The following is a 27,624-nucleotide window of genomic DNA, read 5'->3' as shown; positions in this document are numbered from 1 at the left end:
GGCCCCCTGATCTCCGTTAATCGATCACAGTTATATCCTTTTAAGCCATTAATTGCCAAGATGTTAGTTTCCAGATGACCAATTAGTGAGTTAGTATAGCAAGTGTAGTTAGTAAAACCAGCAATGTCCATTCACTGATATTAGTATGACAGTTTAGTCCTCCAAGGTTAACATGGACATATAACCATAATATTAATCAGCTCTATTGCAAATCACATAAGCTGTCCTGGGCACTGGTTGCCGAGTGGGCTTTGATAGTCAGGGAATCTCACCGACCAGCTGATTGTCTGCTCCGGCAAAGTTTCTGCTGTCGACTCCTCCCTTCGACCGTGCCTCACCTCAGACCCGCTCGAATATACGTGTCCCAGAAATCAACGTGGCTCAGTCCGGTTGTTAACCTCCTCGTTCTCAACGCGTTTCTCCGCCTTTGAATTCAGCGGCTTCCTCAGGAGAATTCTCCTGAGGAAGCCGCTGAATTCAAAGGCGGAGAAACGCGTTGAGAACGAGGAGGTTAACAACCGGACTGAGCCACGTTGATTTCTGGGACACGTATATTCGAGCGGGTCTGAGGTGAGGCACGGTCGAAGGGAGGAGTCGACAGCAGAAACTTTGCCGGAGCAGACAATCAGCTGGTCGGTGAGATTCCCTGACTATCAAAGCCCACTCGGCAACCAGTGCCCAGGACAGCTTATGTGATTTGCAATAGAGCTGATTAATATTATGGTTATATGTCCATGTTAACCTTGGAGGACTAAACTGTCATACTAATATCAGTGAATGGACATTGCTGGTTTTACTAACTACACTTGCTATACTAACTCACTAATTGGTCATCTGGAAACTAACATCTTGGCAATTAATGGCTTAAAAGGATATAACTGTGATCGATTAACGGAGATCAGGGGGCCCCCCAGCGAAAGTCAAGCAGTTATTAGATAGCTAATATACCAGTGATGCATCATTGATAGGTTTTGATCTAGATTCATTTATAGGTTAATTAAATCATTTTTAATAATTTTATTATAAATGGGTTTATGTGAATGCAATATGTTTATGTGTTGTAATTGATCACTTTTAATGTGTTATTAAATTAGCATTAATTAATTTCCGGTATGCAGCGCTTTATTTTGTAATCACAATGACAGTAAATGTTTGTTTCTTTTCAAACAGAACTTTCTTGACCATGCTACTTGCTTGAAAGATCTGGGAGCACATGGAAAACAGTACAAACCATGCAGTATCACAAGAGCCTTTATTTGATCTTTCATGAAGATAGAGCAGAATTGAGGACACGTCAACAATTTCTGCCGAAGGTGGTTCATCTTTCCACATGGTGCCTTTGGCCACTGACACCTTCGTTGAGTCAAAGTCTCTGGCTGTGGTCAGAACTTTGAAAATTTATGTCACCAGAACGGTTCAGATTAGGAAAACAGAGGCTCTGTTTGTCCTGTATGCTCCCAACAGGATTGGGTGTCCTGCTTCCATGTAGACCATTATGCGCTGGATCTGTGGTAAGATTCAGCATGCTCATTCCATGGCAGGATTGCCGTTACTGAATTAGGTGAAGACCCATTCTACTAGAAAGGTGGGTTCATCCTGGGCAGCTGGTCGGGGAGTCTCGGCATTGCAACTTTGCCGAGCAGCTATTTAGTAAACACTTTTGCTAAGTTTTACAAGTTTGATACCTTGGCCGATGATAACTTCAAGTTGGGTAATTCGGTGCTGCAGAGTCGTACGCACTCTTCCACCCGTTCAAGAGCTTTGGTATAACCCCATGGTTCTTAATGTGACCCCAGCATCCTCTAGGTCGTATGAGAAAATAGGATTTTAATACCTACCGGTAAATCCTTTTCTCTTAGTCTGTAGAGGATGCTGGGCACCCGTCCCAGTCCATACTGTGTCTGCAGTTATTACTTGTGGTTATACACATGTTGTGTTATGGTTCTGGTCAGCTTTTTGCTGCAATTATTCATGCCGTTGGCTTGTGTTCTGTTGAATGCCACGTTCTGCGGCATGCTTAAGGTGTGAGCTGGTAAGATGCTCACCTTAGTTTAACAATAAATCCTTTCCTCGAAATGTCCGTCTCCATGGGCACAGTTCCTATAACTGGAGTCTGGAGGAGGGGCATAGAGGGAGGAGCCAGTTCACACCCTTTGATAGTCTTAAAGTGCCCATGTCTCTTGCGGATCCCGTCTATACCCCATGGTTCTTAATGTGACCCCAGCATCCTCTACGGACTAAGAGAAAAGGATGCCCTTGCGCACTATCCTGACTTCTCCTCCCGTCTGCTTACTTTGTGCCTTCCAACGCACAATGCAAACTACAGGTGGTGCTGCAGGGCCCACACCCTTTTACTTGCCTTACAGAACAGCTCTGGAGCTGTTACAGTGCCCAGCTGCTGCAAGAAATCAGCTTGAATGCTTCAGGGGATGGGGCATGGCCAACATGAGCCCCACACCAAAGGAGGGTGGGGGTGTTTAATGAGAACTAGGGGTCATCCAAGCACTGCAAAAGGCCGCCATGCCCTGCACGCCCCTTTTCTCTTTTCATATGCAGATGAGGGTTCCAGCCAACTTTGGCCCACTGCTTGAATAACATCACTGTATGCAAATCCGTCTGCTGCAGACCTTCCCCCAGGAAGGCTTGTACTAGATGTTGCATATGGTTTGATATTTGATGGTGCTTCAGTATTAGGCAGCCTTCCGCCCTCCCATGTTCATCTGAAAAGATGTGGTCTCCCTGCAGTTGTTGTCCCCAGACGAGAGTTCCCTTGTGCTTCCTCAGTTGAATCTCCTTAACTTGACGGGGGAGGGGCTGCCCGAGCAGCCACCCTCCCCAGCCCTATCCCAACTCATACTTATTTTGCATATGTGATCTCTTGATCATGAAGATTGTTCTCACAGGGTGAGGTTCATCCATTATATTTTAAAATAGGAAGGTACAAATTACATATTTGAATTGCATTTATGTGCTGGATTCAAATGTCCCCCCCCCCCCTTCCTTTCTCAATTGTGCCCGTCAGCAGCTATTCTAAGGTTGCTGCCAATGGGTGTGACACATTAATTTCTTCTGTGGGGTACACTGGACTCCACAAGGATTCACATTGGGGTGTACAGTAGGATCTTGATCTGAGGCACCAACCGGCTCAAAGCTTTTGACTGTTCCCAAGATGCTCAGTGCATTCTCCTCTATAACCCCGCTTCCATGAACAGGGAGCTCAGTTTGTAGTTGGTGCCTTCAGTAGCAGGCCACTTAACAGGGGCCTGCCTCAGGCAGCCTATTCTTAGCTATAAATTTTGACAAGAAAAGAAGAACTTGTTTTATGAGAATCTACAAGGGCTGCAGCAGGCTAGGTCTAATAGACATCTTTACTGCAGCTTCATCACTCCCAGCGGCGCTGTATACTCCCGTGCCCTGGTTGCTGGGTCACTGCAGCGGAGGGTCCGGTTTCATCCTAAGGTCAGTCACACACACACCACCCTTCCGGATCACGAGGCCGCTGATGAAGGGGAGCGTGGCCGTAGGGGGTGGACCGTGTGCGCACTGGCGTGGACACTGATTACTGGGCAGCCGCTCCACTAGCCACCAGGTACAGTTAAGGAGCACAGGTCTGGGGGTTTTTCTCCTATATTAACCCAATTTTGTACTGCCCGCAGCGCATTGTGATAGGTAATAGGGCCTGATTCAGGTTGGATTGCAATCACAATAAGCGATCCAACTGCAAAAATTGCTAAGAGCATACGCATGTGCCTGCATTTTCTGCGGCACCCCGCAGAGAATGCGATCGCCTCTGCCTGTCAATCGGGGCGGGGGGGGATAGGTGGGTCAGCAACACTCCATTTCCAAGTCAGGGATGGAGCGGTGCGGGGGCAAGGCTTCAAAATGGGGTCTGCAACGGAGTAGACACAGGGGGCGTGGTCACAGCGGCTGTATGACATCACATTCAGCCGCTGTGATCACAAAAATGGTGGCGGCTTCCTGCGCGCACATACAGTCTGCACCAGCAGGAGGCTACACCATTTTTTATGATCACGCTGAACTGCAGTGCGACTGCAATTACAGCATGGTCAAGAAGGGAGGCGTCATGCTGGGTGGCCATGCCCTTTCACTGTGCAGGAGCCAGCACCGCTCACACACTAGTCCCCGGGTGCAGCCCCCAACCCCCGGGACACCCGGAGCAACAAAATGTAGATTCAGGCCACCAGGCCACGCCCCTACCTATGAAACCATGCCTCCTTTTTACCATTGCGCTGCTTATCTGCGCGCACTGCATTACAATCTCCCTCGCCACCTCTCTGGGTGTCACCAGTGATAGTGACACCTCTGCCATGCTTGTAGCAGCTGGTCCTAAGATCTACGCCTCAAGCCCTGAGTGTTTGCCCTTGTGACTTGTTGATCATCATAGCGAAGCAGATGCTTACAGAAAACTGCAGGGGCTTAGATTGAAAATAAAAAAATTGATTGGTATAAGGTAGAGAGGAGCGGGTTCGGTTCTCCGAGAACCGAATTCCCCACGAACTCCACGTTGTTTACACTGGTCCGAGGCAGGCTCGGTTGTTCCCGCCTGACTCGCAAAACCTGAACAAGGGAAAATGTCATCATCCCGCTGTCGGATTCTCGCGAGATTCGGATTCCATATAAAGAGCTGCGCGTTGCCGCCATTTTTACTCGTGCATTGAAGAGAGAGCGGAATGGACGTGGCTATGTTCTCTCAGTGGAAATCTCAATATCAGTGCTCAGTATCAGTGGTTACTTATTGCTGCTCAGTAATACTAGTAGTGTGTCTCTCCTGCTCAGTGTCAGTTCTCAGTAGTATCCTCATCAGTGCTCAGTATCACTGCTCATTGTCTTGTGCTGCATTGTGGTGCTCAGCATACTACAGTACATTACTAATAGTCCAGTGCTGCATCTTGCTGCTCAGTGTCAGTTCTAGTATCCTCATCAGTGCTCACTATCACTGTTCATTGCATTTTGGTTTTCTGTATACTACAGTAACATAGTAATATAGTAACATATAGTAACATAGTTTTTGAGGTTGAATAGAGGCAAATTGCCCATCGTGTTCAACCTGTTTTAAGTTGTGATGATTCTACATACTTGCTGAATAATGTTTTATGACTAGTTAGCTACTATAACTCATGTTACCCCCGGATTAACCATGTTGATATTTTAAGTATTATAACCTTAGATAGCTTTTTCATTCAGAAATGTATCCATTCCTTTTTTAAATCCAATTACAGAGTCCGCCATTACCACCTTCCCTGGCAGGGAATTCCACATCCTGATTGCCCTAACAGTGAAGATCATAGTATCTCACCTGGCAGGTAAGTAGGAGTTGGGCTAGAGCTGTGGAGGATTGCTGCTCGGGCACCCCCTGTCAAGTGAAGGAGATCCAACTGAGGCAGCACAAGGGAACTCTCGAAAGAAGAACAAGGCTAGAGGAAGATCTGAGACAAAGAAATCTGACTTTTACCAGAGCTGACCAGAGGAAAGCACAAACACAGTCCCCCACTACCACAAATAATGCAGTCGAGTTTCCCACATTGGGGAAATCACAGGGGTCAGCATACCCAGAATGCAATGAATGAACCTCACCCTGGGAGAACAATCTTCATGACCATGGTATCTCCTATGCAAAATAAGTATGATTTGGGATAGGGCTGGGGAGGGCCGCTGCTCAGGCACATCTCTGTCAAGTAAAGGAGATTCAACTGAGGCAGCACAAGGGAACTCTCATCTGGGGACAACAACTGCAGGGAGAACACATATTTTCAGATGAACATGGGAGGGCAGAAGGCTGCCTAATACTGAAGCACCCCCAAACAACAAACCAAATGCAACAACTAGTGCAAGCATTCCTGGGGGAAGTTCTGCAGAAGACGGATTTGCATACGGTGATGTCATCCAAGCAGTGGGTCAAAGTTGGCTTCAACCCTCATCTGCATATGAAAAGAGAAAAGGGGCGTGCAGGGCATGGCGGCCTTTTGCGGTGCTTGGATGACCCCTAGTTCGCATTAAACACCCCACCCTCCTTTGGTGTTGGGCTCATGTTGGCCATGCCCCATCCCCTGAAGCATTCAAGCTGATTTATTGCAGCAGCTGGGCACTGTAACAGCTCCAGAGCAGCTCTGAACGGCAAGTAAAAGGGTGTGGGCCCTGCAGCACTACCTGTAGTTTGCATTGTGCATTGGAAGGCACAAAGTAAGCAGACGGGAGAAGTCAGGATAGTGCGCAAGGGCATAGAAGGGAGCGGCTCAAGAAAAGAGAAGTTGAAACAGACAGCAAACTAGGCTGGAGAGAGACCTGAGACAAAGAGATCTGAATTATACGAGAGCCGACCAGGGGAAACACAAATTATGCAGTCAAGTTTCCCACATTTGGGGAAATCGCAGGAGCAGCACACCCAGAGTGCAATGGGTGAGCCTTGCCCTGGGAGAAGCACCTACATGATCATAGTATCTCACCTGCCAGGTAAGTAGAAGTTGGGCTAGAGCTGGGGAGGGTCGCTGCTCGGGTACCCCCCTGTCAAGTGAAGGAGATCCAACTGAGGCAGCACAAGGGAACTCTCGAAAGAAGAACAAGGCTAAAGGAAGATCTGAGACAAAGAAATCTGACTTTTACCAGAGCTGACCAGAGGAAAGCACAAACACAGTCCCCCACTACCACAAATAAAGCAGTCGAGTTTCCCACATTTGGGGAAATCACAGGGGTCAGCATACCCAGAATGCAATGAATGAACCTCACCGTGGGAGAACAATCTTCATGACCATGGTATCTCCTATGCAAAATAAGTATGATTTGGGATAGGGCTGGGGAGGGCCGCTGCTCAGGCACATCTCTGTCAAGTAAAGGAGATTCAACTGAGGCAGCACAAGGGAACTCTCATCTGGGGACAACAACTGCAGGGAGAACACATATTTTCAGATGAACATGGGAGGGCAGAAGGCTGCCTAATACTGAAGCACCCCCAAACAACAAACCAAATGCATCAACTAGTGCAAGCATTCCTGGGGGAAGGCCTGCAGCAGATGGATTTGCATACGGTGATGTCATCCAAGCAGTGGGTCAAAGTTGGCTTCAACCCTCGTCTGCATATGAAAAGAGAAAAGGGGCGTGCAGGGCATGGCGGCCTTTTGCGGCGCTTGGATGACCCCTAGTTCGCATTAAACACCTCCACCCTCCTTCGGTGTGGGGCTCATGTTGGCTATGCCCCAGCCCCTGAAGCATTCAAGCTGATTTCTTGCAGCAGCTGGGCACTGTAACAGCTCCAGAGCTGCTCTGTACGGCAAGTAAAAGGGTGTGGGCCCTGCAGCACTACCTGTAGTTTGCATTGTGCATTGGAAGGCACAAAGTAAGCAGACAGGAGGAGAAGTCAGGATAGTGCACAAGGGTATAAAAGGGAGGGGCTCATGAAAAAAGAAGTGGAAACAGACAGCAAACTAGGCTGGAGAGAGACCTGAGACAAAGAGATCTGAATTATACGAGAGCCGACCAGGGGAAACACAAATTATGCAGTCAAGCTTCCCACATTTGGGGAAATCAGAGTGCAATGGGTGAGCCTTGCCCTGGGAGAAGCACCTTCATGATCATAGTATCTCACCTGGCAGGTAAGTAGGAGTTGGGCTAGAGCTGGGGAGGGTCGCTGCTCGGGCACCCCCCTGTCAAGTGAAAGAGATCCAACTGAGGCAGCACAAGGAAACTCTCGAAAGAAGAACAAGGCTAGAGGAAGATCTGAGACAAATAAATCTGACTTTTACCAGAGCTGACCAGAGGAAAGCACAAACACAGTCCCCCACTACCACAAATAATGCAGTCGAGTTTCCCACATTTGGGGAAATCACAGGGGTCAGCATACCCAGAATGCAATGAATGAACCTCACCCTGGGAGAACAATCTTCATGACCATGGTATCTCCTATGCAAAATAAGTATGATTTGGGATAGGGCTGGGGAGGGCCGCTGCTCAGGCACATCTCTGTCAAGTAAAGGAGATTCAACTGAGGCAGCACAAGGGAACTCTCATCTGGGGACAACAACTGCAGGGAGAACACATATTTTCAGATGAACATGGGAGGGCAGAAGGCTGCCTAATACTGAAGCACCCCCAAACAACAAACCAAATGCAACAACTAGTGCAAGCATTCCTGGGGGAAGGCCTGCAGCAGATGGATTTGCATACGGTGATGTCATCCAAGCAGTGGGTCAAAGTTGGCTTCAACCCTCGTCTGCATATGAAAAGAGAAAAGGGGCGTGCAGGGCATGGCGGCCTTTTGCGGTGCTTGGATGACCCCTAGTTCACATTAAACACCTCCACCCTCCTTCGGTGTGGGGCTCATGTTGGCTGTGCCCCAGCCCCTGAAGCATTCAAGCTGATTTCTTGCAGTAGCTGGGCACTGTAACAGCTCCAGAGCTGCTCTGTACGGCAAGTTAAAGGGTGTGGGCCCTACAGCACTACCTGTAGTTTGCATTGTGCATTGGAAGGCACAAAGTAAGCAGACAGGAGGAGAAGTCAGGATAGTGCACAAGGGTATAAAAGGGAGGGGCTCATGAAAAAAGAAGTGGAAACAGACAGCAAACTAGGCTGGAGAGAGACCTGAGACAAAGAGATCTGAATTATACGAGAGCCGACCAGGGGAAACACAAATTATGCAGTCAAGCTTCCCACATTTGGGGAAATCGCAGGGGCACCACACCCAGAGTGCAATGGGTGAGCCTTGCCCTGGGAGAAGATCCTTCATGATCATAGTATCTCACCTGGCAAGTAAGTAGGAGTTGGGCTAGAGCTGGGGAGGGTCGCTGCTCGGGCACCCCCCTGTCAAGTTAAAGAGATCCAACTGAGGCAGCACAAGGGAACTCTCGAAAGAAGAACAAGGCTAGAGGAAGATCTGAGACAAAGAAATCTGACTTTTACCAGAGCTGTCCAGAGGAAAGCACAAACACAGTCCCCCACTACCACAAATAATGCAGTCGAGTTTCCCACATTTGGGGAAATCACAGGGGTCAGCATACCCAGAATGCAATGAATGAACCTCACCCTGGGAGAACAATCTTCATGACCATGGTATCGCCTATGCAAAATAAGTATGATTTGGGATAGGGTTGGGGAGGGCCGCTGCTCAGGCACATCTCTGTCAAGTAAAGGAGATTCAACTGAGGCAGCACAAGGGAACTCTCATCTGGGGACAACAACTGCAGGGAGAACACATATTTTCAGATAAACATGGGAGGGCAGAAGGCTGCCTAATACTGAAGCACCCCCAAACAACAAACCAAATGCAACAACTAGTACAAGCATTCCTGGGGGAAGGCCTGCAGCAGATGGATTTGCATATAGTGATGTCATCCAAGCAGTGGGTCAAAGTTGGCTTCAACCCTCGTCTGCATATGAAAAGAGAAAAGGGGCGTGCAGGGCATGGCGGCCTTTTGCGGCGCTTGGATGACCCCTAGTTCGCATTAAACACCTCCACCCTCCTTCGGTGTGGGGCTCATGTTGGCTATGCCCCAGCCCCTGAAGCATTCAAGCTGATTTCTTGCAGCAGCTGGGCACTGTAACAGCTCCAGAGCTGCTCTGAACGGCAAGTAAAAGGGTGTGGGCCCTGCAGCACTACCTGTAGTTTGCATTGTGCATTGGAAGGCACAAAGTAAGCAGACGGGAGAAGTCAGGATAGTGCGCAAGGGCATAGAAGGGAGCGGCTCAAGAAAAGAGAAGTTGAAACAGACAGCAAACTAGGCTGGAGAGAGACCTGAGACAAAGAGATCTGAATTATACGAGAGCCGACCAGGGGAAACACAAATTATGCAGTCAAGTTTCCCACATTTGGGGAAATCGCAGGAGCAGCACACCCAGAGTGCAATGGGTGAGCCTTGCCCTGGGAGAAGCACCTACATGATCATAGTATCTCACCTGCCAGGTAAGTAGAAGTTGGGCTAGAGCTGGGGAGGGTCGCTGCTCGGGTACCCCCCTGTCAAGTGAAGGAGATTCAACTGAGGCAGCACAAGGGAACTCTCGAAAGAAGAACAAGGCTAGAGGAAGATCTGAGACAAATAAATCTGACTTTTACCAGAGCTGACCAGAGGAAAGCACAAACACAGTCCCCCACTACCACAAATAATGCAGTCGAGTTTCCCACATTTGGGGAAATCACAGGGGTCAGCATACCCAGAATGCAATGAATGAACCTCACCCTGGGAGAACAATCTTCATGACCATGGTATCTCCTATGCAAAATAAGTATGATTTGGGATAGGGCTGGGGAGGGCCGCTGCTCAGGCACATCTCTGTCAAGTAAAGGAGATTCAACTGAGGCAGCACAAGGGAACTCTCATCTGGGGACAACAACTGCAGGGAGAACACATATTTTCAGATGAACATGGGAGGGCAGAAGGCTGCCTAATAATGAAGCACCCCCAAACAACAAACCAAATGCAACAACTAGTGCAAGCATTCCTGGGGGAAGGCCTGCAGCAGATGGATTTGCATACGGTGATGTCATCCAAGCAGTGGGTCAAAGTTGGCTTCAACCCTCGTCTGCATATGAAAAGAGAAAAGGGGCGTGCAGGGCATAGCGGCCTTTTGCGGCGCTTGGATGACCCCTAGTTCGCATTAAACACCTCCACCCTCCTTCGGTGTGGGGCTCATGTTGGCTATGCCCCAGCCCCTGAAGCATTCAAGCTGATTTCTTGCAGCAGCTGGGCACTGTAACAGCTCCAGAGCTGCTCTGTACGGCAAGTAAAAGGGAGTGGGCCCTGCAGCACTACCTGTAGTTTGCATTGTGCATTGGAAGGCACAAAATAAGCAGACAAGAGGAGAAGTCAGGATAGTGCACAAGGGTATAAAAGGGAGGGGCTCATGAAAAAAGAAGTGGAAACAGACAGCAAACTAGGCTGGAGAGAGACCTGAGACAAAGAGATCTGAATTATACGAGAGCCGACCAGGGGAAACACAAATTATGCAGTCAATCTTCCCACATTTGGGGAAATCGCAGGGGCACCACACCCAGAGTGCAATGGGTGAGCCTTGCCCTGGGAGAAGCACCTTCATGATCATAGTATCTCACCTGGCAGGTAAGTAGGAGTTGGGCTAGAGCTGGGGAGGGTCGCTACTCGGGCACCCCCCTGTCAAGTGAAAGAGATCCAACTGAGGCAGCACAAGGGAACTCTCGAAAGAAGAACAAGGCTAGAGGAAGATCTGAGACAAATAAATCTGACTTTTACCAGAGCTGACTAGAGGAAAGCACAAACACAGTCCCCCACTACCACAAATAATGCAGTCGAGTTTCCCACATTTGGGGAAATCACAGGGGTCAGCATACCCAGAATGCAATGAATGAACCTCACCCTGGGAGAACAATCTTCATGACCATGGTATCGCCTATGCAAAATAAGTATGATTTGGGATAAGGCTGGGGAGGGCCGCTGCTCAGGCACATCTCTGTCAAGTAAAGGAGATTCAGCTGAGGCAGCACAAGGGAACTCTCATCTGGGGACAACAACTGCAGGGAGAACACATATTTTCAGATAAAAATCTTGGTCATGCTCTGGTTTCTCTTCAGAACGAACAAATCTTTCGCCTCTTACTAAAGATTTCCGTGGAGAGGAGCAAAACCGAGTTTTATCTCAATTTTTGCATGCCCCATCTTTTTGGGGTTTCTTTTACCGGTTTAAAGATAGAATGAGTGTGCTTTAATGTAAGCTCATTTGCATAGAAATGACAGTAAATGTTTATTTATGTTCAAACAGAACTTTCTTGACCATGCTACTTGCTTTAAAGATCTGGGAGCACATGGAATACAGTACAAACCATGCTTATAGCAAGGAGAAGCCAGGTGAGAAATCTGCTTTCTTTCAAATTGGGCGCTCACTTTGATCTGAATGAGGACTGCTGGCACAGCACTCAGGCGACAGGTGGAATCTTGGTCATGCTCTGGTTTCTCTTCAGAATGAACAAATCTTTCGCCTTTTATTAAAGATTATCCGTGGAGAGGAGCAAAACTGAGTTTTATCTCAATTTTTGCATGCCCCATATTATTGGGGTTTCTTTTATCAGTTTAAAGACAGAACAAGTGTGCTTTCTTGTTAGCTTTAATGTAAGTTTATTTGCATAACAATGACAATAAATGTCTGTTTCTTTTCAAGCAGAACTTTCTTGACCATACTAATTGCTTGAAAGATCTGGGAGCACATGGAAAAGAGTACAAACCATGTTTATAGCAAGGGGAAGCCTGGTGAGAAATCTGCTTTCTTTCTTTCAAATTGGGTGCTCACTTTGAGCTGAATGAGGACTGCTGGCATGGCACTCAGGCGACAGGTGGAATCTTGGTCATGCTCTGGTTTCTCTTCAGAACGAACAAATCTTTCGCCTTTTACTAAAGATTTCCGTGGAGAGGAGCAAAACTGAGTTTTATCTCAATTTTTGCATGCCCCATATCATACCTCCCAACTGTCCCGATTTTCGCGGGACAGTCCCGTTTTTTGGGGACTGTCCCGCTGTCCCACCTGCGGGCCGCAGTGTCCCGCGGTGGGGAGGACAGTTGGGAGGCTCTGTCTGTCGCTGCCCTGCTTAGCAGAGCAGCGGTGAATAGTCGCTGTGCGCACAGCGTCTATTCACTGAAGTCAGAGGGAGAGGTGGCATGCCAGCGGCTCACAGAGCGCTGGGCATGCCCCCTCAGTGCCGAAAACGGGGGCGTGACTCGCGATCGCGGGTCCTCCCGCGAAGCCATGCCCCTTTTTACTTAGGCCACGCCCTTTTTGGGAGCGCGTGCGACTTCGCCGCGCGTGTGTCCCTCTTTGCGAGCCGACAAAGTTGGGAGGTATGCCCATATTATTGGGGTTTCTTTTATCAGTTTAAAGACAGAACGAGTGTGCTTTCTGGTTAGCTTTAATGTAAGTTTATTTGCATAACAATGACAGTAAATGTTTGTTTCTTTTCAAACAGAACTTTCTTGACCATGCTACTTGCTTGAAAGATCTGGGAGCACATGGAAAACAGTACAAACCATGCAGTATCACAAGAGCCTTTATTTGATCTTTCATGAAGATAGAGCAGAATTGAGGACACGTCAACAATTTCTGCCGAAGGTGGTTCATCTTTCCACATGGTGCCTTTGGCCACTGACACCTTCGTTGAGTCAAAGTCTCTGGCTGTGGTCAGAACTTTGAAAATTTATGTCACCAGAACGGTTCAGATTAGGAAAACAGAGGCTCTGTTTGTCCTGTATGCTCCCAACAGGATTGGGTGTCCTGCTTCCATGTAGACCATTATGCGCTGGATCTGTGGTAAGATTCAGCATGCTCATTCCATGGCAGGATTGCCGTTACTGAATTAGGTGAAGACCCATTCTACTAGAAAGGTGGGTTCATCCTGGGCAGCTGGTCGGGGAGTCTCGGCATTGCAACTTTGCCGAGCAGCTATTTAGTAAACACTTTTGCTAAGTTTTACAAGTTTGATACCTTGGCCGATGATAACTTCAAGTTGGGTAATTCGGTGCTGCAGAGTCGTACGCACTCTCCCACCCGTTCAAGAGCTTTGGTATAACCCCATGGTTCTTAATGTGACCCCAGCATCCTCTAGGTCGTATGAGAAAATAGGATTTTAATACCTACCGGTAAATCCTTTTCTCTTAGTCTGTAGAGGATGCTGGGCACCCGTCCCAGTCCATACTGTGTCTGCAGTTATTACTTGTGGTTATACACATGTTGTGTTATGGTTCTGGTCAGCTTTTTGCTGCAATTATTCATGCCGTTGGCTTGTGTTCTGTTGAATGCCACGTTCTGCGGCATGCTTAAGGTGTGAGCTGGTAAGATGCTCACCTTAGTTTAACAATAAATCCTTTCCTCGAAATGTCCGTCTCCATGGGCACAGTTCCTATAACTGGAGTCTGGAGGAGGGGCATAGAGGGAGGAGCCAGTTCACACCCTTTGATAGTCTTAAAGTGCCCATGTCTCTTGCGGATCCCGTCTATACCCCATGGTTCTTAATGTGACCCCAGCATCCTCTACGGACTAAGAGAAAAGGATGCCCTTGCGCACTATCCTGACTTCTCCTCCCGTCTGCTTACTTTGTGCCTTCCAACGCACAATGCAAACTACAGGTGGTGCTGCAGGGCCCACACCCTTTTACTTGCCTTACAGAACAGCTCTGGAGCTGTTACAGTGCCCAGCTGCTGCAAGAAATCAGCTTGAATGCTTCAGGGGATGGGGCATGGCCAACATGAGCCCCACACCAAAGGAGGGTGGGGGTGTTTAATGAGAACTAGGGGTCATCCAAGCACTGCAAAAGGCCGCCATGCCCTGCACGCCCCTTTTCTCTTTTCATATGCAGATGAGGGTTCCAGCCAACTTTGGCCCACTGCTTGAATAACATCACTGTATGCAAATCCGTCTGCTGCAGACCTTCCCCCAGGAAGGCTTGTACTAGATGTTGCATATGGTTTGATATTTGATGGTGCTTCAGTATTAGGCAGCCTTCCGCCCTCCCATGTTCATCTGAAAAGATGTGGTCTCCCTGCAGTTGTTGTCCCCAGACGAGAGTTCCCTTGTGCTTCCTCAGTTGAATCTCCTTAACTTGACGGGGGAGGGGCTGCCCGAGCAGCCACCCTCCCCAGCCCTATCCCAACTCATACTTATTTTGCATATGTGATCTCTTGATCATGAAGATTGTTCTCACAGGGTGAGGTTCATCCATTATATTTTAAAATAGGAAGGTACAAATTACATATTTGAATTGCATTTATGTGCTGGATTCAAATGTCCCCCCCCCCCCCCCTTCCTTTCTCAATTGTGCCCGTCAGCAGCTATTCTAAGGTTGCTGCCAATGGGTGTGACACATTAATTTCTTCTGTGGGGTACACTGGACTCCACAAGGATTCACATTGGGGTGTACAGTAGGATCTTGATCTGAGGCACCAACCGGCTCAAAGCTTTTGACTGTTCCCAAGATGCTCAGTGCATTCTCCTCTATAACCCCGCTTCCATGAACAGGGAGCTCAGTTTGTAGTTGGTGCCTTCAGTAGCAGGCCACTTAACAGGGGCCTGCCTCAGGCAGCCTATTCTTAGCTATAAATTTTGACAAGAAAAGAAGAACTTGTTTTATGAGAATCTACAAGGGCTGCAGCAGGCTAGGTCTAATAGACATCTTTACTGCAGCTTCATCACTCCCAGCGGCGCTGTATACTCCCGTGCCCTGGTTGCTGGGTCACTGCAGCGGAGGGTCCGGTTTCATCCTAAGGTCAGTCACACACACACCACCCTTCCGGATCACGAGGCCGCTGATGAAGGGGAGCGTGGCCGTAGGGGGTGGACCGTGTGCGCACTGGCGTGGACACTGATTACTGGGCAGCCGCTCCACTAGCCACCAGGTACAGTTAAGGAGCACAGGTCTGGGGGTTTTTCTCCTATATTAACCCAATTTTGTACTGCCCGCAGCGCATTGTGATAGGTAATAGGGCCTGATTCAGGTTGGATTGCAATCACAATAAGCGATCCAACTGCAAAAATTGCTAAGAGCATACGCATGTGCCTGCATTTTCTGCGGCACCCCGCAGAGAATGCGATCGCCTCTGCCTGTCAATCGGGGCGGGGGGGGATAGGTGGGTCAGCAACACTCCATTTCCAAGTCAGGGATGGAGCGGTGCGGGGGCAAGGCTTCAAAATGGGGTCTGCAACGGAGTAGACACAGGGGGCGTGGTCACAGCGGCTGTATGACATCACATTCTGCCGCTGTGATCACAAAAATGGTGGCGGCTTCCTGCGCGCACATACAGTCTGCACCAGCAGGAGGCTACACCATTTTTTATGATCACGCTGAACTGCAGTGCGACTGCAATTACAGCATGGTCAAGAAGGGAGGCGTCATGCTGGGTGGCCATGCCCTTTCACTGTGCAGGAGCCAGCACCGCTCACACACTAGTCCCCGGGTGCAGCCCCCAACCCCCGGGACACCCGGAGCAACAAAATGTAGATTCAGGCCACCAGGCCACGCCCCTACCTATGAAACCATGCCTCCTTTTTACCATTGCGCTGCTTATCTGCGCGCACTGCATTACAATCTCCCTCGCCACCTCTCTGGGTGTCACCAGTGATAGTGACACCTCTGCCATGCTTGTAGCAGCTGGTCCTAAGATCTACGCCTCAAGCCCTGAGTGTTTGCCCTTGTGACTTGTTGATCATCATAGCGAAGCAGATGCTTACAGAAAACTGCAGGGGCTTAGATTGAAAATAAAAAAATTGATTGGTATAAGGTAGAGAGGAGCGGGTTCGGTTCTCCGAGAACCGAATTCCCCACGAACTCCACGTTGTTTACACTGGTCCGAGGCAGGCTCGGTTGTTCCCGCCTGACTCGCAAAACCTGAACAAGGGAAAATGTCATCATCCCGCTGTTGGATTCTCGCGAGATTCGGATTCCATATAAAGAGCTGCGCGTTGCCGCCATTTTTACTCGTGCATTGAAGAGAGAGCGGAATGGACGTGGCTATGTTCTCTCAGTGGAAATCTCAATATCAGTGCTCAGTATCAGTGGTTACTTATTGCTGCTCAGTAATACTAGTAGTGTGTCTCTCCTGCTCAGTGTCAGTTCTCAGTAGTATCCTCATCAGTGCTCAGTATCACTGCTCATTGTCTTGTGCTGCATTGTGGTGCTCAGCATACTACAGTACATTACTAATAGTCCAGTGCTGCATCTTGCTGCTCAGTGTCAGTTCTAGTATCCTCATCAGTGCTCACTATCACTGTTCATTGCATTTTGGTTTTCTGTATACTACAGTAACATAGTAATATAGTAACATATAGTAACATAGTTTTTGAGGTTGAATAGAGGCAAATTGCCCATCGTGTTCAACCTGTTTTAAGTTGTGATGATTCTACATACTTGCTGAATAATGTTTTATGACTAGTTAGCTACTATAACTCATGTTACCCCCGGATTAACCATGTTGATATTTTAAGTATTATAACCTTAGATAGCTTTTTCATTCAGAAATGTATCCATTCCTTTTTTAAATCCAATTACAGAGTCCGCCATTACCACCTTCCCTGGCAGGGAATTCCACATCCTGATTGCCCTAACAGTGAAGATCATAGTATCTCACCTGGCAGGTAAGTAGGAGTTGGGCTAGAGCTGTGGAGGATTGCTGCTCGGGCACCCCCTGTCAAGTGAAGGAGATCCAACTGAGGCAGCACAAGGGAACTCTCGAAAGAAGAACAAGGCTAGAGGAAGATCTGAGACAAAGAAATCTGACTTTTACCAGAGCTGACCAGAGGAAAGCACAAACACAGTCCCCCACTACCACAAATAATGCAGTCGAGTTTCCCACATTGGGGAAATCACAGGGGTCAGCATACCCAGAATGCAATGAATGAACCTCACCCTGGGAGAACAATCTTCATGACCATGGTATCTCCTATGCAAAATAAGTATGATTTGGGATAGGGCTGGGGAGGGCCGCTGCTCAGGCACATCTCTGTCAAGTAAAGGAGATTCAACTGAGGCAGCACAAGGGAACTCTCATCTGGGGACAACAACTGCAGGGAGAACACATATTTTCAGATGAAAATCTTGGTCATGCTCTGGTTTCTCTTCAGAATGAACAAATCTTTCGCCATTTATTAAAGATTTCCGTGGAGAGGAGCAAAACTGAGTTTTATCTCAATTTTTGCATGCCCCATATTATTGGGGTTTCTTTTATCAGTTTAAGGACAGAATGAGTGTGCTTTCTTGTTGGCTTTAATGTAAGTTTATTTGTATAACAATGACAGTAAATGTCTGTTTCTTTTCAAACAGAACTTTCTTGACCATGCTACTTGCTTGAAAGATCTGGGAGCACATGGAAAAGAGTACAAACCATGCTTATAGCAAGGGGAAGCCTGGTGAGAAATCTGCTTTCTTTCTTTCAAATTGGGTGCTCACTTTGAGCTGAATGAGGACTGCTGGCATGGCACTCAGGCGACAGGTGGAATCTTGGTCATGCTCTGGTTTCTCTTCAGAACGAACAAATCTTTCGCCTTTTACTAAAGATTTCCGTGGAGAGGAGCAAAACTGAGTTTTATCTCAAATTTTGCATTCCCCATCTTATTGGGGTTTTATTTTATCTGTTTAAAGATAGAACGAGTGTGCTTTAATGTAAGCTCATTTGCATAGAAATGACAGTAAATGTTTGTTTCTTTTCAAACAGAACTTTCTTGACTATACTAATTGCTTGAAAGATCTGGGAACACATGGAAAAGAGTACAAACCATGTTTATAGCTAGGGGAAGCCTGGTGAGAAATCTGCTATCTTTCTTTCAAATTGGGTGCTCACTTTGAGCTCAATGAGAACTGCTGGCATGGCACTCAGGCGACAGGTGGAATCTTGGTCATGCTCTGGTTTCTCTTCAGAACTAACAAATATTTCGCCTTTTATTAAAGATTTCCGTGGAGAGGAGCAAAACTGAGTTTTATCTCAATTTTTGCATGCCCCATATTATTGGGGTTTCTTTTATCAGTTTAAAGACAGAACGAGTGTGCTTTCTTGTTAGCTTTAATGTAAGTTGCCATAGATGCAGTGAAACACACGTGTAGGGCACGGCGTGTCCGCGTGTATTTGACTCATGTGAAATGTTATAAAACAAAAATATATGATTATGATGTTAGCTGTTAGTCTCCACTAATAGGGAATAGAAGCTGAGCTATAAGAAAGGAATACACTAGATATGATGTCACTTAGCAGATACAATGTCTAAAGTGCATACAGATAGCTACTAATAACTCTTGATAAGAAAGTATATCAGTGTGGGTATATTTATATGATGGGATATTGGGACTAGTGAATATATATCACTCCTGCTGTCCAGATTGGCAATAACCAGACAATTATGATAAGAGTAGAGATGTCACATGGGCTGCTATAGATATTAATTTAATGCTGTATGTGTCATTTGTTACAAATGGATACATTTTCTATGAGTCAGCCTAGCAGCTGCATGTTCTAACAGAACACTATCCTCACACAGAATCTGCTAACCTTGAGATAACTAAATGACAGTGTGTAACAGTCTCTTTACTATAAGACTGTTACAAAGTAATATATATATTTGAAGTCAGTCTAGCAGCTGTGTGTTCCAGCAGTTTATAAGACAAAGAAAATCTCCTATTGTGGAATCTAGACACATGGGACTGCTGGCCTGTGTCATACTATTTCTATGTAATACCAGTAACATGTATATAACTGTTACATAATTGTTACAAATGGATAAATCTTTGAGTCAGCCTAGCAGCTGCATGTCCTAACAGGACACCATAAATCCTTTACAGTGTAACAAATTGATTGGTAACACTTAAAGGCTGGAGAGCAGTTATATGCCTTACTAGCATACTCAATATACCACATTATTACACCAGTTACCACGATTATTGACAGCGCATTTGATATATTATATTACCCTCACACTGAGTCTGTTTACCTTTAGATAACTAAGTGACCGAATATGTAACAGTTTCTCTATCATAAGACTGTTACAAAGTGAGATAGATATATTTGGAAGTCAGTCAAACAGCTGTGTGTTTCAGCGGTTTATAAGAAAATTCCTCATTGTGGAATCTGGACCACTAAGGGTTATTATATATATAGCACATGGAATTGCCACATCTCCCTATATGATAATTTCATTACACTGTAACATAATAAGAATTAACTCTTTAACAGTGTAAATAGAGAGTAATGAATCTCTGACACATGGAATATATTATTTCTTAGATGAATTGGATAAACCATTATGACAGACACTTTGCTTCCTAATAAGAATTGAGGTGGCTATACCTCTAAGGAAAGCATTATTGCCTACGCCTAGATCAGATTAAATAAGATCTGGCTGAATATATGAAGGAAGGTTGCTATTTATATGAGAATTGGAATTGCTATATTCCTTAAGGCAACCCCACCGATTGATATATGTTGTCAATTAAGTATATCTGAACGGCTATATCTGGACCAGATTTAATAAGATCTGGCTGATTATATGAAGGAGGGCTGCTATTTATATTGGAATTGCCATATTCCTTAAGGCAACCGCACCTGTTGGTATATCTCGCCAATTAACTATATCTAAACAGCTAAATTAAAGCTATTCATCATTTTTTTAGTTTGGATATTAATAAATATGATCTTTCCATGATGCATAGAGATTTCCCTATCAAGTGATTCCTTATCCGATATAGAAAGCTATCCCCCTGTGGTATTGAATTTAGGAATATAGTCTTAGGGGACACAGAGAAATAAGTGATCCCCATCTACCTAAGCACCCCACAAATTGGAGGTTAGCTTACCGGTTATACTCAATCACCCCCACAAATTCGCCAATGGGGATGGCTTCCCGGGAGGTAACCCCTATTGAGTGAAGGGAGTATATAGGATACGACCCAGTGGTACCTGACGACATAGATACTAACAGCTATTTAATAACATTACGCTAGAAAGTGATTATTAGCAACATATATATCTATATAAACAACCCCGCCAGGGTTGTGCCTTCAAAAATAATCACACACGGACACGCTTTTTAAACCTTTTTTTCACATCTCTTTATTCTTCTTATGCACATGTATGTTAGTTCTGTGATTTTAACCTTTATGTTTCACTGCAGTTTGGGATAATAATATTAATATTTATCCAATTTTAATACATACTTAATAAAGGTTATATTTTATGATTCATTCATTCTGTCCAGTGCGTCAACAGTGCAGATTTCTTCTTGTTTTTTCTCCCAAATTCTATAACAATGACAGTAAATGTTGTTTCTTTTCAAACAGAACTTTCTTGACCATGCTACTTGCTTGAAAGATCTGGGAGCACATGGAAAACAGTACAAACCATGCAGTATCACAAGAGCCTTTATTTGATCTTTCATGAAGATAGAGCAGAATTGAGGACACGTCAACAATTTCTGCCGAAGGTGGTTCATCTTTCCACATGGTGCCTTTGGCCACTGACACCTTCGTTGAGTCAAAGTCTCTGGCTGTGGTCAGAACTTTGAAAATTTATGTCACCAGAACGGTTCAGATTAGGAAAACAGAGGCTCTGTTTGTCCTGTATGCTCCCAACAGGATTGGGTGTCCTGCTTCCATGTAGACCATTATGCGCTGGATCTGTGGTAAGATTCAGCATGCTCATTCCATGGCAGGATTGCCGTTACTGAATTAGGTGAAGACCCATTCTACTAGAAAGGTGGGTTCATCCTGGGCAGCTGGTCGGGGAGTCTCGGCATTGCAACTTTGCCGAGCAGCTATTTAGTAAACACTTTTGCTAAGTTTTACAAGTTTGATACCTTGGCTGATGATAACCTCAAGTTGGGTCATTCGGTGCTGCAGAGTCGTACGCACTCTCCCACCCGTTCAAGAGCTTTGGTATAACCCCATGGTTCTTAATGTGACCCCAGCATCCTCTAGGTCGTATGAGAAAATAGGATTTTAATACCTACCGGTAAATCCTTTTCTCTTAGTCCGTAGAGGATGCTGGGCACCCGTCCCAGTCCATACTGTGTCTGCAGTTATTACTTGTGGTTATACACATGTTATGTTATGGTTCTGGTCAGCTTTTTGCTGCAATTGTTCATGCCGTTGGCTTGTGTTCTGTTGAATGCCACGTTCTGCGGCATGCTTAAGGTGTGAGCTGGTAAGATGCTCACCTTAGTTTAACAATAAATCCTTTCCTCGAAATGTCCGTCTCCCTGGGCACAGTTCCTATAACTGGAGTCTGGAGGAGGGGCATAGAGGGAGGAGCCAGTTCACACCCTTTGAAAGTCTTAAAGTGCCCATGTCTCTTGCGGATCCCGTCTATACCCCATGGTTCTTAATGTGACCCCAGCATCCTCTACGGACTAAGAGAAAAGGATGCCCTTGCGCACTATCCTGACTTCTCCTCCCGTCTGCTTACTTTGTGCCTTCCAACGCACAATGCGAACTACAGGTGGTGCTGCAGGGCCCACACCCTTTTACTTGCCTTACAGAACAGCTCTGGAGCTGTTACAGTGCCCAGCTGCTGCAAGAAATCAGCTTCAGGGGATGGGGCATGGCCAACATGAGCCCCACACCAAAGGAGGGTGGGGGTGTTTAATGCGAACTAGGGGTCATCCAAGCACCGCAAAAGGCCGCCATGCCCTGCATGCCCCTTTTCTCTTTTCATATGCAGATGAGGGTTCCAGCCAACTTTGGCCCACATCTTGGATGACATCACCGTATGCAAATCCGTCTTCTGCAGACCTTCCCCCAGGAATGCTTGTACTAGTTGTTGCATATGGTTTGATATTTGATGGTGCTTCAATATTAGGCAGCCTTCCACCCTCCCATGTTCATCTGAACAGATGTGGTCTCCCTGCAGTTGTTGTCCCAAGACGAGAGTTCCCTTGTGCGTCCTCAGTTGAATCTCCTTAACTTGACGGGGGAGGGGCTGCCCGAGCAGCCACCCTCCCCAGCCCTATCCCAACTCATACTTATTTTGCATATGAGATCTCTTGATCATGAAGATTGTTCTCACAGGGTGAGGTTCATCCATTATATTTTAAAATAGGAAGGTACAAATTACATATTTGAATTGCATCTATGTGCTGGATTCAAATGTCCCCCCCCCCCCCTTCCTTTCTCAATTGTGCCCGTCAGCAGCTATTCTAAGGTTGCTGCCAATGGGTGTGACACATTAATTTCTTCTGTGGGGTACACTGGACTCCACAAGGATTCACATTGGGGTGTAGAGTAGGATCTTGATCTGAGGCACCAACCGGCTCAAAGCTTTTGACTGTTCCCAAGATGCTCAGCGCATCCTCCTCTATAACCCCGCTTCCATGAACAGGGAGCTCAGTTTGTAGTTGGTGCCTTCAGTAGCAGGCCACTTAACAGGGGCCTGCCTCAGGCAGCCTATTCTTAGCTATTAATTTTGACAAGAAAAGAAGAACTTGTTTTATGAGAATCTACAAGGGCTGCAGCAGGCTAGGTCTAATAGACATCTTTACTGCAGCTTCATCACTCCCAGCGGCGCTGTATACTCCCGTGCCCTGTGTCAAAGTCAGAAAAATGTCTCAATGCACGTTGCCATATTTGCACCGCACACTGGTCCGCGCTGCGCGTGCGTACGCTCTCCCGTGGAGGCGCATACCCGCAATAGCGTACACTCGCAGGCGCGGTATGCGCATTTACGGTAGAGTTTACGTAGAGTTTACGTAGTCGTAGCGTGCGACTCATTCGTTACATATTTTCACAATTAATGTAGTTTATAGATCATGGTCCCTTTGATAGATTCTGAAAGTTTGGTTAAAATACAATGTCCCAGAGCTGAGGAATCCCTCTTTATATCGTACGAAGGGTCTAACAGGAATCATACAGCAGTGTTTGGTACCCATCGGAAGAGTATTTAATTAGCAATATTCCGGTGTTGGTTTGGAGCGTATTAATCGCTCGTGCGAATAGTTATGGACATAAGAAGTTTATGTCCATTTCTATTATTTACTCATACTCAGGTATGCGGCGGGAAACCCAGTTTCCCACCCACCTGAGCTGTTGGAAATCGTCACAGCCCACCTGTATGAATCACCCTATGACCTTTTGTTATGATGCAGGGCCGAATTCCTTCGGCCAATGGACAATGGGATTGTAGGACCATGAGATTGCATTGTGTGTGGGGTATAAATAGGCAGGCCGACCACATCCAGCTCTCACTCTCTCATCAACGGTTATCTGCTGATAGCCGGGAGCTGGATATCGAGGCGCAGGCGATCATACCCTTTGTGCGTAAGTTTCTCTCCGTAATCATTGTCTTTCTGTGAGCCAATTTCTCTCTCTCTCTCTATCTCTCTCTCTCTTCTTTTCTCTTATATCTCTCATAGTATTATAGTATTGTACTGTATTGCATTTAGGTCAGTGTAGTATTGTCTTTTTGTATTTATTGTTTAGTTCTGTGGTTAGGAAGTCCTTGTTATATTGTAGTGTATCATTTGTACTGTTATCCCCTTTTACAAGTATATTAGATATAATACAGTTAATAGGCTTTGGAACCTAAACCAGTATCTGTGTATTTTCTATAGTGTTAAGTGTTCACTTGAGCGTCGGTGACGCTCAAGCAGCTTTGTAGTTAGTCAGGTTACACAAGGTTGCATTTACACCCTGTACTCACATTAAGGTATTCAGTGTATTTCATTGGTATAAGGTTTTAACATAAAGGTATAGTGTTGTGAGCGTCTGCATCGCTGGTGACCTCCTCGTGGTCTCGAGCGTAAGCTACGCCATAGCGAATCATTCCCCTAGACATAGCCAATAACGTGTCCTGTGATCACTGGGCCGCGAGCGAACGTGACGCTTGAGCGTCTCGCCTACGGCTGAGCGATCGCTACGTCAATAGCGTACCATTACGGTACTTCTTAAGTAAACAGCGTACAGTGTTCTTAGCTTCATAAAGGGTTGTTTATACGACAAGGAATTTAGCATTGTCAATTGGGGGCTCGTCCGGGCACTGGATTAATGGCAAACGTAGCTCCAGTAGTTGTGCAAGTAAAAGATGGTAGGATAGCTCCAAAAATCCCACAGTATCCTCTGAAGCCAGAGGTGGAGTTAGGAGTTTTTCCCGTAATAGAGCGCTTGCTACAACAGGGCATTCTAGTAAGAACGTCCAGCACAGCAAATAGTCCCATCTTCCCTGTTAAAAAGAGTGGGGGGAGGGGTTACAGGCTAGTGCAGGATCTAAGGGGGATTAACAAAATAGTTGAGAGTCAGTTCCCCGTAGTGCCTAATCCAGCTGTCATCCTAATGCAAATTCCTCCCACTGCCAAATTTTTCACTGTTATTGACCTCTGCTCCGCTTTCTTTTCGGTACCTCTGCACCCTGACAGCCAATATTTGTTTGCATTCACATACAGAGGAGTCCAATACACGTGGACTCGGTTACCCCAAGGTTTCATAGACAGTCCAAGTATATTTTCTCAGGCTTTGCATGATTGTTTACAGTCTTTCCAACCAGACAGTGGATCAGTATTGATACAGTATGTGGACGATTTATTACTGTGTTCAGATTCACTGGAAGCATCTCTGAAGGATACGAAACAGCTCCTGTTTCATCTTTCAGACACAGGTCACAAGGTTTCCAAAGACAAGTTGCAATTATGCCAAGCTAAGGTAAAATATTTGGGACACTGTCTAACACAAGGACTGAGACACCTGACCGCTGATAGAATCCAAGCCATTAGAGACATGACACTGCCACAAACCCAGCAACAGATCAGGACGTTTTTAGGAATGTGTGGGTATTGCCGTAATTGGATCCCAGGGTTTTCCATATTGGCGCTACCTTTGCAGGAAATGGTCTCTTCAAACAAACCTGATCGGATTTCGCATACAGACGAATCTGAAACAGCATTTGAGAGACTCAAACAGTGCCTAACGCAGGCACCAGCACTAGGTATGCCAGACTATGGGAAACCCTTTGAACTATACGGAACAGAAAGTGCTGGGTGCGCAGCAGGTGTACTAACACAAAAACACGGTGATGCCAGCAGGCCAATTGCATACTACAGCGCTCAGCTAGACACGGTAGCGCGATCCCTCCCCACATGCTTGCGTAGCGTTGCGGCGATAGCATTGCTAGTGACAAAAAGCGAAGATGTCGTGCTAGGCCACAATCTCACAATCCATACACCGCATGCGGTATCTGCCTTATTGAATTCTGCCCAAACCAGACACGTCTCATCAGCAAGGTTTACAAGATGGGAATTGGCATTAATGGCCCCAGTAAACATCACCATAAGGAGATGCAGTGCATTAAATCCTGCAACATTTCTCCCAGGTGTGCCTGGTCAGGCACAAAGGGTGGAAGGTGAGAGTGGTGGGGAAGGAGGATTTAATGCAAAGGAAGATACACATGATTGTATGGAATATTTGACCCAAAATTTTACCGCAAGGCCTGACATCAGTGACAATCCACTAGAAGATGCAGAACTCACGTTCTACACGGACGGTAGTTGTCACAGACAGTCAGACTCGGGAGACTTGTGTACTGGATACGCAGTCGTAGATGACCAAGACACCATAGAAGCGGAACTGCTAGGCCCACCTCACTCAGCCCAGGTTGCTGAACTGGTCGCCCTAACCAGAGCATGTGAATTGGCTAAGGGTAAGTCTGCCAATATCTACACCGATTCTAGATACGCCTTCGGGGTAGTCCATGATTTCGGAGCCCTATGGCGGCTCAGAAATTTCATGACGGCGGCTGGTACACCGATAGCGCGTGCAGCTTATATAAAAAGGCTTCTAACAGCGATACAGGAACCCGACAGAGTGGCTGTTATCAAATGTAAAGCACATACATATAGCCAAGACCCAGTGTCACTTGGTAACAGCCGAGCAGACGAAGCCGCAAAGCTTGCAGCTGCTACCCCCACACGGACAGACACCACACAGTTGATGGTATTTAATACCATCAACACACAGAAGTTGTGTGAGATGCAGAATTTGTGTTCCACACAGGAAAGAGCAGTCTGGAAGGCAAAGGGATATGGCCAGGAGTCCTCAGGGCTCTGGACGGATGGACATGGTAAACCAGTGGCCCCCAGGGCATACCTTCCATGTCTGGCTGAAGCAGCTCACGGGCTGACTCATCTAGGCAAGGAGGGGATGTGCAAATTGGTAAGAGCATACTGGTGCGCCCCAGGATTCTCCTCTCATGCGGGTAAAAGAGCAATGTCATGCCTTACCTGTCTGAGAAAGAATATTGGAAAAGCAATACCTACAGAACCATCCCATATCCCACCTGCCGGCGGCCCTTTCCAAGTAATACAAATTGACTTCATTCAATTACCCCCATGTAGAAATTTGAAATATGTACTTGTCTGTATAGATGTTTTCTCGAATTGGGTCGAAGCTTTTCCAGCAGCTACAAATACCGCTATGTTTACAGCTAAGAAAATTGTGCAGGAATTTGTATGTAGATATGGTATCCCTAGAATCATTGAAAGTGATAGGGGTACCCATTTTACAGGTGATGTCTTTCAAGGAATGTGTAAGTTGATGGGAATTGATAGCAAGCTGCACACTCCGTACCGTCCACAGGCGAGTGCGAAGGTCGAAAGAGTGAACAGCACTATTAAAAATAAATTGAGTAAAGTAATGGCAGAGACAGGATTGACGTGGCCAGAAGCTTTACCCATTGTTTTGTATAGCATCAGAACCACTCCCAGGTCCCCTCTTAATCTGTCTCCTTTTGAAATCTTGTTTGGTCGACAACCGCAAGTCATGATTAACCCTCAGGATGATTTGAAATGTAACAATGAAGTAACTGTAAAATACTTGATTAACATGAGTAAACAGTTGAGGAATCAAAATGATAATCTGAAGTTGGTGATTCCTGATTTACCAGGTAGTAATTGTCATGACATTGAACCTGGGGATTATGTAATGATACGAAATTTTCTACGCTCAGGTTGTCTTATTGATAGATGGGAAGGACCATACCAGGTCTTATTGACTAGCACCACAGCATTGAAGGTTGCTGAGAGAGAGACTTGGGTCCATTCATCCCACTGCAAGAAGGTTGCTGATCTCGAGAAGTCCCGTGATAAGGAACAGACGGTAGAGGTTGTATCACTGGAGTGTCTGTTCCAGGAGGACTGAGGCGGCACC

General features: G+C 46.4%; 17 non-coding genes across 17 annotated transcripts; 6 read left to right on the top strand and 11 right to left on the bottom strand.

Annotated features, from left to right (window-relative positions):
• Nucleotides 1-5,483: 5,483 nt before the first annotated feature.
• LOC135018048 (U1 spliceosomal RNA) lies at nt 5,484-5,646 on the bottom strand. Its single transcript, XR_010215806.1, has one exon. It is a non-coding gene; the product is annotated as a U1 spliceosomal RNA (small nuclear RNA).
• A 670-nt stretch (nt 5,647-6,316) lies between these two features.
• On the bottom strand, nt 6,317-6,479 carry LOC135017808 (U1 spliceosomal RNA). The gene has a single exon (XR_010215597.1). It is a non-coding gene; the product is annotated as a U1 spliceosomal RNA (small nuclear RNA).
• A 152-nt stretch (nt 6,480-6,631) lies between these two features.
• Nucleotides 6,632-6,795, bottom strand: LOC135017727 (U1 spliceosomal RNA). Its single transcript, XR_010215519.1, has one exon. It is a non-coding gene; the product is annotated as a U1 spliceosomal RNA (small nuclear RNA).
• A 972-nt stretch (nt 6,796-7,767) lies between these two features.
• LOC135017787 (U1 spliceosomal RNA) lies at nt 7,768-7,931 on the bottom strand. The gene has a single exon (XR_010215577.1). It is a non-coding gene; the product is annotated as a U1 spliceosomal RNA (small nuclear RNA).
• A 674-nt stretch (nt 7,932-8,605) lies between these two features.
• On the bottom strand, nt 8,606-8,768 carry LOC135017983 (U1 spliceosomal RNA). The gene has a single exon (XR_010215747.1). It is a non-coding gene; the product is annotated as a U1 spliceosomal RNA (small nuclear RNA).
• A 152-nt stretch (nt 8,769-8,920) lies between these two features.
• Nucleotides 8,921-9,084, bottom strand: LOC135017706 (U1 spliceosomal RNA). The gene has a single exon (XR_010215499.1). It is a non-coding gene; the product is annotated as a U1 spliceosomal RNA (small nuclear RNA).
• Nucleotides 9,085-9,755: 671 nt separating this feature from the next.
• LOC135017807 (U1 spliceosomal RNA) lies at nt 9,756-9,918 on the bottom strand. Its single transcript, XR_010215596.1, has one exon. It is a non-coding gene; the product is annotated as a U1 spliceosomal RNA (small nuclear RNA).
• A 152-nt stretch (nt 9,919-10,070) lies between these two features.
• LOC135017775 (U1 spliceosomal RNA) lies at nt 10,071-10,234 on the bottom strand. Its single transcript, XR_010215564.1, has one exon. It is a non-coding gene; the product is annotated as a U1 spliceosomal RNA (small nuclear RNA).
• Nucleotides 10,235-10,908: 674 nt separating this feature from the next.
• LOC135017943 (U1 spliceosomal RNA) lies at nt 10,909-11,071 on the bottom strand. Its single transcript, XR_010215717.1, has one exon. It is a non-coding gene; the product is annotated as a U1 spliceosomal RNA (small nuclear RNA).
• A 152-nt stretch (nt 11,072-11,223) lies between these two features.
• On the bottom strand, nt 11,224-11,387 carry LOC135017697 (U1 spliceosomal RNA). Its single transcript, XR_010215491.1, has one exon. It is a non-coding gene; the product is annotated as a U1 spliceosomal RNA (small nuclear RNA).
• Nucleotides 11,388-11,531: 144 nt separating this feature from the next.
• On the top strand, nt 11,532-11,647 carry LOC135018028 (U5 spliceosomal RNA). Its single transcript, XR_010215786.1, has one exon. It is a non-coding gene; the product is annotated as a U5 spliceosomal RNA (small nuclear RNA).
• A 270-nt stretch (nt 11,648-11,917) lies between these two features.
• On the top strand, nt 11,918-12,034 carry LOC135018081 (U5 spliceosomal RNA). The gene has a single exon (XR_010215839.1). It is a non-coding gene; the product is annotated as a U5 spliceosomal RNA (small nuclear RNA).
• Nucleotides 12,035-12,320: 286 nt separating this feature from the next.
• LOC135018076 (U5 spliceosomal RNA) lies at nt 12,321-12,433 on the top strand. The gene has a single exon (XR_010215835.1). It is a non-coding gene; the product is annotated as a U5 spliceosomal RNA (small nuclear RNA).
• A 4,816-nt stretch (nt 12,434-17,249) lies between these two features.
• LOC135018036 (U1 spliceosomal RNA) lies at nt 17,250-17,412 on the bottom strand. The gene has a single exon (XR_010215794.1). It is a non-coding gene; the product is annotated as a U1 spliceosomal RNA (small nuclear RNA).
• Nucleotides 17,413-17,556: 144 nt separating this feature from the next.
• LOC135018057 (U5 spliceosomal RNA) lies at nt 17,557-17,672 on the top strand. The gene has a single exon (XR_010215817.1). It is a non-coding gene; the product is annotated as a U5 spliceosomal RNA (small nuclear RNA).
• Nucleotides 17,673-17,958: 286 nt separating this feature from the next.
• Nucleotides 17,959-18,074, top strand: LOC135018011 (U5 spliceosomal RNA). The gene has a single exon (XR_010215769.1). It is a non-coding gene; the product is annotated as a U5 spliceosomal RNA (small nuclear RNA).
• A 275-nt stretch (nt 18,075-18,349) lies between these two features.
• Nucleotides 18,350-18,465, top strand: LOC135018068 (U5 spliceosomal RNA). The gene has a single exon (XR_010215827.1). It is a non-coding gene; the product is annotated as a U5 spliceosomal RNA (small nuclear RNA).
• Nucleotides 18,466-27,624: the final 9,159 nt, after the last annotated feature.

This window comes from Pseudophryne corroboree, unplaced genomic scaffold (genome assembly GCF_028390025.1).
Source record: "Pseudophryne corroboree isolate aPseCor3 unplaced genomic scaffold, aPseCor3.hap2 scaffold_320, whole genome shotgun sequence".
Classification (NCBI taxonomy): domain Eukaryota; kingdom Metazoa; phylum Chordata; class Amphibia; order Anura; family Myobatrachidae; genus Pseudophryne; species Pseudophryne corroboree.
Note: the sequence above shows the minus strand (reverse complement) of the source record. Positions and strands in the feature narration are given on the sequence as shown.